General features: G+C 32.2%; 1 long non-coding RNA gene across 1 annotated transcript; it reads left to right on the forward strand.

The window, feature by feature from the left end:
* Nucleotides 1-4,889: 4,889 nt before the first annotated feature.
* Nucleotides 4,890-6,222, forward strand: LOC128210290 (uncharacterized). The gene is made up of 3 exons (XR_008257137.1): nucleotides 4,890-4,996; nucleotides 5,407-5,490; nucleotides 6,110-6,222. It is a non-coding gene; the product is annotated as an uncharacterized LOC128210290 (long non-coding RNA).
* Nucleotides 6,223-9,242: the final 3,020 nt, after the last annotated feature.

Consider the following 9,242-nt stretch of genomic DNA (forward strand, 5'->3'; position numbering starts at 1 on the left):
AGAGACAATTTAATGGGCTTACCTTCCTCTAAAATTGGATACAAAATCTGCTCATTATGATCATAAATGATGACTTTCAGACTAATAGAGAGAATGGAATGATTTATCAATATTTTTCATTTCAATTCCCAAATAGTCAGATTTGTTTGCTTCTGATAAAAAGCAAATGCATAATTTATTGTTTAAGTTCATAAACATATCATCTTTTGGCATTCGTCAAAAAATAAAAACATCACCACCATAATATTAAAATAAATAAAAGTCATTTCATCCGAATTGTCTACTTTCAGTTTCTCTTCTGGAAGTTCTGTTATTTTCCGATATTAGAGATGAAGGTCATGTCATGTATGTAAACATATTAGGTGGGTCATAACAAAGAACAGCATTGTCTATTAGTTATTTTAATCCTTTTCTTTACCAAATAATGTACTGTCACCTTTAAATCATAAATCATTTTGATGACAATGACACATGTTTAAACACTTTAATTTGTTACATCCTCTCTGATTGGATAAAACCTATAGTTTTAACCAATGAAAATCGTCCTTTTATCTGACCAGTCTAATTGAAATTTCTTATGCAAATTCTGACAGTTTCAATCAAAACAATGCATGAAATGTGCCCTGCTGACTTATTAAGTGTCACCCAATTGGTGTTGTTAAAACACACCATCAGTTGATAATCCAATTAAGACAAGAAGGGCATTATAACTGTAAACAGGCATATATAATTAAACCCTGTGATAATTTTGCGTAATTTTAAACACACTTTTTTTAATTCCGGGGGATTTTCATCCCCCTCCAGGAGACCGGGGGATGGGTCGAAATTCCGGGGGATTTTTCCCCCTCCAGGGGATATGGCATGTATGTCAGCTTCTGGGTTGCTTTGAAGTTGAACTGCTCACATGAACCCACAAAAGATGTGTAGGTATGTGCTTAACAATAAAGGATAAAACATTAAAATGAAGCATTTCAAGTGGAGGTTTTCATTAGGGTAGGGCTACCTTAAACACACACTCTATAATTATTTTTTTCTCTTTTTTAATCTATTTTCTTTAACCAATGGACTATACAAACAGTAGGGTCAGTCCCAGTATACAGGACAATTATTCAATAAAATGTTTATCCTTTTGATATCATAATTGGTAAAAAAATATCAAAATGTAAAGAAAAAATAAGGATATATATGAAAAGTCATGTGAATTGTGCAAGTCATATAATATAAAATGTATATTGATCAAGTCAAGCCACGCCATGTAAAAAAAACTGACATCATATCAAAGATTGTATGAATCATTCTCAGAGCTATTGAAAATATTTAATTGGTTGTAAGCGGACCATGCACGGTAATTTTGAGTAACCCCACCAGCCAATACAATATGGCTAAAAAGGCTTTGATAATATTTTTTATCTAATGTTTATCTTTCCTAAAATATTTATATTTATAAATCTATTTACCAGTATAAATCTGTATTTATTTATTTATTAATGCATTTATTTGCTCACTAATATATTCAATACACTTATCGTTGTATATTGTCTAGCTAATACATGAATACAAATATGCATAATATGCATAATTATGGGGGGGGGGGTCATAATTACCTATGGTGTACTGTCTTGTTCTTACGAAGATATGATTTTGACTAAAATCCTTACTGAAAAAGCAGTGCAGACTGGCCTGTTTAAATAATTAATTAAATCTTAATGGGTTTAAATGTATTTTATTTTATTTTTAAAGATATTTTAGAGTTTAAAAGGAAGAGAGTCTGTTTTAAAGACTAAATAATTATATAGTCAGGATAAAAAATAATTATTTTTCAAAATCAAGTTCAAATAATTTTCCATTATTTGGCAAATGGAAAAAAGCTTTATATATTAAGAATGTTTTACTCGATAGAAAGTAGGCCCAGTATCTTTTGCATTGCAACACTAAGAAAGTAAATATTTATTTTTTGTCTTTTACCAATTCCATCAAAGTCTGTGAGTGGCTCATGATGCTTAGACCTGCCAATTTAATGGTTTTCGAAATCATAAATTGAGACAACTTTTAACTTTTGTATAAAATCTTCAAAGCTTTCAATAACTTGACATGTCATCCACCTTATTGTCTCAATTTAAAAATAGTTTTCACTCAACAACTTACTTATTAATCAGGATAATAATTTGATAATGACTATCACTATCATTCTGTAAGATAATGTACTGGTACATAAATTTAATCCCCAATATATCAGATGAGTGTGATAGTATATGCTCTTAATAGTTGTAGCCCGGAATTATACGTAGGAAACAATAGAGTCATTGGACTGTTACAGGAATTTCAATAGCTCGAAATTCGCCTTTTATTTGTACCAGCATGGGAAAACCCTGTTATGTTAATACATATAGCCCGGAAGTAACAAATAAAAGGTGAATTTCGAGCTATTGAAATTCATGTAACAGTCCAATGACTATTGTTTCCGAAGTAATGTGTGTATATTACAACGGTTTAATTTTGTTTGTACCGAAGGATAAGGTCGGAAAAACCAGAATAGCTATAATTCCGGGCTACAACTATTCCAGGCTATATGTATTAATATATATATATATATATATATATATATATATATATATATATATATATATATATATATATATATATATATAAATGCACGAAATCAATGTGGGATTTTCATTAAGTTTTGGTTAAACCATCTTTGTAACAAATTACAGTTACTTCCAAATTACATCTTATTCTACATAATACAAACTGGAGGACAGTTCTTTTTATTTGGTAATGTTAAGAGACTTGAAGACAAAAAAAAAATGTTTAAATTCAGAAAACCTTACACAAAGTAGAAACCTTCTATTAATGTCATTATCTTGAAAAAATGAACATGCCTTTTAGCAATTGTATCAATCTGTGAAAATCTACATTTTGCCTTCGACATGTTATACAATTTAAGGATATTTACATGGAAATTAAGTTCAATTCTAAATTGACAGTCATGTATTTCTTCCATAATTTTCATAGTATAAGGAACATGATTTTTTTATGAATTTAAGTGCATAACTGCAGATAATGATCATTATCTTAAATCAATTACAAGCCAATTCATAGTCATGCATATAGCCCCCTTTTCAAAATATGATAGTGATTGTCTCAAATGACCAGTCTTTCTCTGTGGGGGGTGGGGGCTGTCAGTCATAAGGAAACCTTTAAAAGGCATATTCATTCAGCCAATCAGATGTCAGGTTCAGTGAAAGGGGCGATGCCAGGTCAAGTAAAAGGGGTGGAGCTAAAATAAATACTGACATTCAATGAAGATAGATCCCCCTTTGGCCTCACAAATATGTTTCAGTCACACTAGGGGGTGTGACAGGGTCAAGCCATAATGGAGCCATAGGCAAGCAGACTTTTATTAACCCAACAACAACAACAGGTGTAATTCTTACCAACTGAGGAAAAAACTTTAGAGGTTTTATTATTGATCATTTTTTTATACAAATTAAATATCTAACAATGACAAATATAAAATATGATAATTCAAGCATAATATTGACACCAAACATGACACATCTTGCAAATGGTCTTGAATAAAATTCCTACACTTTTTATAATGATAATACATGGAACCAATATCAAAACCATTCTCCTGTTAAATAGGACAATGGATTTGATATTGGTAATTCGCAGACAATACAATGTAATTAAGTAAAAAAATACACAGTATGCACATCTGGCTTCAAACAAAAATTGTTGCTTAGGCCAAAAAAAAGTATTCATAGTTTCCATTTAAATATCAAAAAAGGTAGGCATACGGTAGCTGTTGTTTTTTTTAGGACCATGTTTCTTTGGCAAACTGACCTATATCAGGGAATTATTAAGGTCTTAACTAAAAAGCACATATTGATCAAAACACCAAAAACAAAAAAGGATCAGAAGGATAAAAATAGGGTCAGTTGGGCGGAAACAAAGATTTTTGAATCCTTCCCGTACGAAATTTTCAGCAGGAATCCGGCCAGAATTTGGCAGGAATATCATATTTACGCTCGTAATCTGGCAGTAATTTATTTGTGGGCAGGAAAGTTATGTACCTGGACTGGAACTTCATTCATTTACGGACGGAAAATATACAAAATATTACAAAATTACGGTTGGAAACTGATTCTGGCCGTAATTTCAAACTTAGAAAATTTCTGAAATACTTTTCACTGCTAAAACAGAGTAAGTTTTACATGACACACGTAAAGTTCATTTTTCTGGCCGTAAATAGGGACTTCCATTTTTTTCTTAATGGCATCAGAATTTGTCTCAGAATTTGTCTTTATTTTTATTCTTATTATTATTATTATTATTATTATTATTATTTATTTATTATCATTATTTATTGTTGTTATTATTATTATTATTATTATTGTTATTATAATTATTGTTTTCATTATCATTTTTATATTTATTATTATTATTATTATTATTATTATTATTATTATTATTATTATTATTATTATTATTATTATTATTACTACTATTATTATTATTATTATTATTATTATTATTATTATTATTATTAAATTTTCATTTCATAAGTTTAAGAAAGCACAAAAAGATAAACATACATTCTAATGTTATTGGTATATAACCTTATTAATGTTAATTGTTCTTCCTTACACACAATACACTTTTCTAAAGCAAAACATGAACATAAATAATTCAGTTTTGTATTCTTCAGAAATTAGAAGCCTTTAATCAGTGTGCTCGGTTTAAGTTTATTGACCAAACTATTTCCCACAGTACACATTGCCTGGGCTTATCAGATTATCTAAGGTCAGACAGAAAATTTCAGTGAGAATGCAGAGAATCAGGGCTCAGTAGCCAATAAGATCAGTGGATTTCAAATGTTCAGGCGGGTTTTCTGATTTTCTTGATGTAAACATGGCAGCCATGGTGATTTAACCTTCTGAAGATTCCTATTGTTTTGCTGGATATAATCAGGATATCTCATGGTTTGAAGGTAAACAGTTATTTCAAAATGTATCTTGAATTATATGTCATTCATATTATCCTACTTGTTACATAATTATGAGTCTTTTAAAAAGTTATATGCTATAGATAAGTAAAATAATGCTATTCCCCTCACTGTGAGTTCATAACACATGGTATTTCAGATTGTATTTATGTAGAAAACATGGTCAGAACTTCACATTTGTATGTGGAAAAGGGAAATGTTTAAACTGAGTGTGTCAAAAGCCATATGTATGTACATGCATGATACATTGCATAATAAAAAGTAAAGTATATATGTAAATAACTTAAATAACTATCAACTTAAGAAACTGTAAGTGATAAGTCTGACAGTAAAATTGTGAGTTTTAATTATGTTTTTCTGTATATGTATGTTATTCTTTGTTAAAATGCTTGTAGATGGCTTTTTATTCAATGGCGAGTGAGAAAACAAGATCTGAAAGTAACAGTTGGGAGCATATAAAGCAGACCTTACCCTCATAGGTTTGTGAAGGATTGTATTTTAATTTAGAAAGAAATATATCTATATGGAAATCATGCTGTTTTTATAGTCTTATAGTTTTAAAGCAGTATTGTTACTCATGTAAAAAACAACAACAACACATTTGTGATGAGTAACATTTTTATGTGATGGGTAATCAAAATGCAGGCTATGTTGATTGAATGTTTGCATTTGTGTGTTTTGTTGCATGCTTCTAGCCATTGCCCAAAGCCATAAAACAGGGTTTGACCGCTGGGCATGTCCTTGTCAACATATCCACCAATCTGTATAAGTCCTGGTGGCTGTGTGGACAAGCCTGCTGTTTTCTAATATTTTCTTGACTTAACCGGCATTGGTTTGAACCCCACTATAACCAAAATCCTTTTTTATGCTTTAAATGTATTTTTTTCTGCAATTTTGATATAATGGAGTAAAATAATGATAAATAAGTGTTTTCAGATGCATAACCGGGAAAGCTTATTTTTGGTCCAGAATCATGAGCGAGTTACTTTAAGCTGTGAGGATGATAGAGTGTGCTTGAGAATGTATAAATGGATTAAACATGATGCATTTTGATACTAGTGATAAAATAATTTTACATGATATTAAATTTTACTGCAGATTTTGTGACGTCATAGTTGCTGGACAGAATACATTTGGATCTGACTGGGAAAAAAGGCATCATCAATCCAGCAAGTTGAGTCTGTGTTAATAACCATGGACATAAAACTCACAGACGATTCCAAAAACACTTTAACTTTTCTTTGTAGACTTATTGTCTCTTCATTTCATGATAAATTTATATTGCAGATTATATCATTATAATCAGTTTATTGATTTTAAAATCACAAAAAAATAAAATCATGCAAATGTAAATAAAGTTTATAATATAATAAATAATATGAAAGAAAATTATATTATTTTATCTAAACAAGAGTTGGAAAAGTTTAAGCAGGCATGTAGTGAAAAGCAATAAATTGAGTTCTAGAAATGTTGTAAATTCCAGTTACATTAAATATTACGTGCCATTTTACGGTCAGATTTTTGAAAAATTCCTGTTCCAAAATTCCGGTTAATTTAAATATTACGTCCACCTTTACGGTCAGATTCCGTCCGTTTAGCACACGTAAATTCTATCTTAATTTTACGTATGGAAATTTTTACGCACAGAATTTTATAAAAAATCCTGTTCGAAATTCCGGTTAATTTAAATATTACGTCCACTTTTACGGTCAGATTCCGTCCGTTTAGCACACGTAAATTCTATCTTATTTTACGTACGGAAATTTTTACGCACAGAATTTTATAAAAATTCCTGTTCCGAAATTCCGGTTAATTTAAATATTACGTCCACTTTTACGGTCAGTTTCCGTCTGTTTAGCACACGTAAATTGTTCTTTATTTTTCTCAATTCTGGGCGTAATTTCCATGATTCCTTACGTAGAAATTAAAGTTTAACGTATGTTTTACGGTTGGAAAATTTCGTACAGGTTATTTTGTCAATGATGTCATGTCAGTGATCAAAATGAAAACACAATTTAAGCCCTGCATTCTGGAATGTGGGGCTAAATTCTTGATTGTGTTATAGTAGGGCCAAAAATAAAATGATTTGGTTAGGGTTACATCCTTTTTAAAAACAGAAAGAGTAAAAAGTATAAAGGATTACATTTTTAAAATACATAATATATATGCGTTTTCAGTTTAAAATACATGCATTGTTACAGTCTTGTTTTCAGTAAGTAACTTTTCCTTAAATGCATTCTTTGGAAAGTAATTTAAGGTTTATTATTCAAAATATATGTTAGTCAACTTGTGTATGTATTGATTTCCAACTTTTTTATTTTTATGTCTCCCCCTCTCTGGGGGAGACATATTGTTTTTGCCCTGTCCGTCAGTCCGGTAGTCCGGTAGTCCGTCAGTCCGTCAGTCCGTCCGTACGTCACACTTCGTTTCCGATCGATAACTGGAAAACCGCATGACCTAGGATCACCAAACTTGGTAGGGAGGTTGGTCATGAGGTGTAGAAGATCCCTATTGTTTTTGGGGTCACTAGGTCAAAGGTCAAGGTCGCGGCGACCCCCAATGTAAAAAACATTTCCGCTCAATATCTTGACAATGGTTTGACCTAGGTTCACCAAACTTAGTAGGGAGGTTGGTCATGAGGTGTAAAAGATCCCTATTGTTTTTGGGGTCACTAGGTCAAAGGTCAAGGTCGCGGCGACCCCCAATGTAAAAAATATTTCCGCTCAATATCTTGAGAATGGTTTGACCTAGGTTCACCAAACTTGGTAGGGAGGTTGGTCGTGAGGTGTAGAGGATCCCTATTGTTTTTGGGGTCACTAGGTCAAAGGTCAAGGTCGCGGCGACCACCAATGTAAAAAACATTTCCGCTCAATATCTTGAGAATGGTTTGACCTAGGTTCACCAAACTTGGTAGGGAGGTTGGTCGTGAGGTGTAGAGGATCCCTATTGTTTTTGGGGTCACTAGGTCAAAGGTCAAGGTCGCGGCGACCCCCAATGTAAAAAACATTTCCGCTCAATATCTTGAGAATGGTTTGACCTAGGTTCACCAAACTTGGTAGGGAGGTTGGTCGTGAGGTGTAGAGGATCCCTATTGTTTTTGGGGTCACTAGGTCAAAGGTCAAGGTCGCGGCGACCCCCAATATAAAAAACATTTCTGCTCAAAATCTTGAGAACGGTTTGACCTAGGTTCACCAAACTTGGTAGGGAGGTTGGTCATGAGGTGTAGAAGATCCCTATTGTTTTTGGGGTCACTAGATCAAAGGTCAAGGTCGCGGCGACCCCCAATGTAAAAAACATTTCCGCTCAATATCTTGACAATGGTTTGACCTAGGTTCACCAAACTTGGTAGGGAGGTTGATCATGAGGTTAAGAAAACTCCTATATTTTGGGGGGTCACAAGGTCAAAGGTCAACGTCGCTGTGACCTCTAATGTAAAAAAATATTTCCGTGCAATATCAGGAGAATGCTTTGATCTAGGTTCACCAAACTTTGAAGTGAGGTTGGTCATGATGTCTAGTTGATTTTGCAATCAGTTGGTCAAAGGTCAAGGTCACTGACCTTGAGGTGAAGAACCGGTTTCTGCTCAATAACTCAAGAACGTTTACACCCAGGAACTTCATACTTGGTATGCCAGTTAGTCATGACTAGTTGATGGCCCCTATTGATTTTGGGATCCATCATTGATTATTTCTCACCTACGACCACACAATGGGGGAGACATGCGCTTTTTCAAAAAAGCAATCTCTAGTTTGTTTAAACTTTATGTATTAGAATTTCTTTGCGTAAATACCTGCTTATGTGATAAAAGACTGCTGACTAAAGATTAGATTTCAGATTTTGATATTTCCATTCCATATTTAATGTTTTACAGCTTAAACTGCTACTAACAGTTTAAGAAAAATGCATAAAACATCAATTTTGGATGGAAGTATGAAAAGCTGCAATCTGATATTTTGTCAGCAGTCTTTTATCGCTGGTTTGCAGATATTTATGCAAAAATTCGCTTGTTCGAAGACAAAAATTTTAAAAAAAGTTGTCAAAACGTTCAATCTGTGAGGTTGCAGCTTTAATATAAGACTAACGTAAATATTAAAAACACATGAGGCCCCTTTAATATTAACATGTCAATATCAAAAAGAAGATGAAAACTGAAAACTATGAGAAAGTGTTTTTATAATTAAAAATCAATTGCTTAAAGCAAATATCTGAAATTAATAATTGTCATGCAAAG

This window comes from Mya arenaria, chromosome 12, assembly GCF_026914265.1.
Source record: "Mya arenaria isolate MELC-2E11 chromosome 12, ASM2691426v1".
Classification (NCBI taxonomy): domain Eukaryota; kingdom Metazoa; phylum Mollusca; class Bivalvia; order Myida; family Myidae; genus Mya; species Mya arenaria.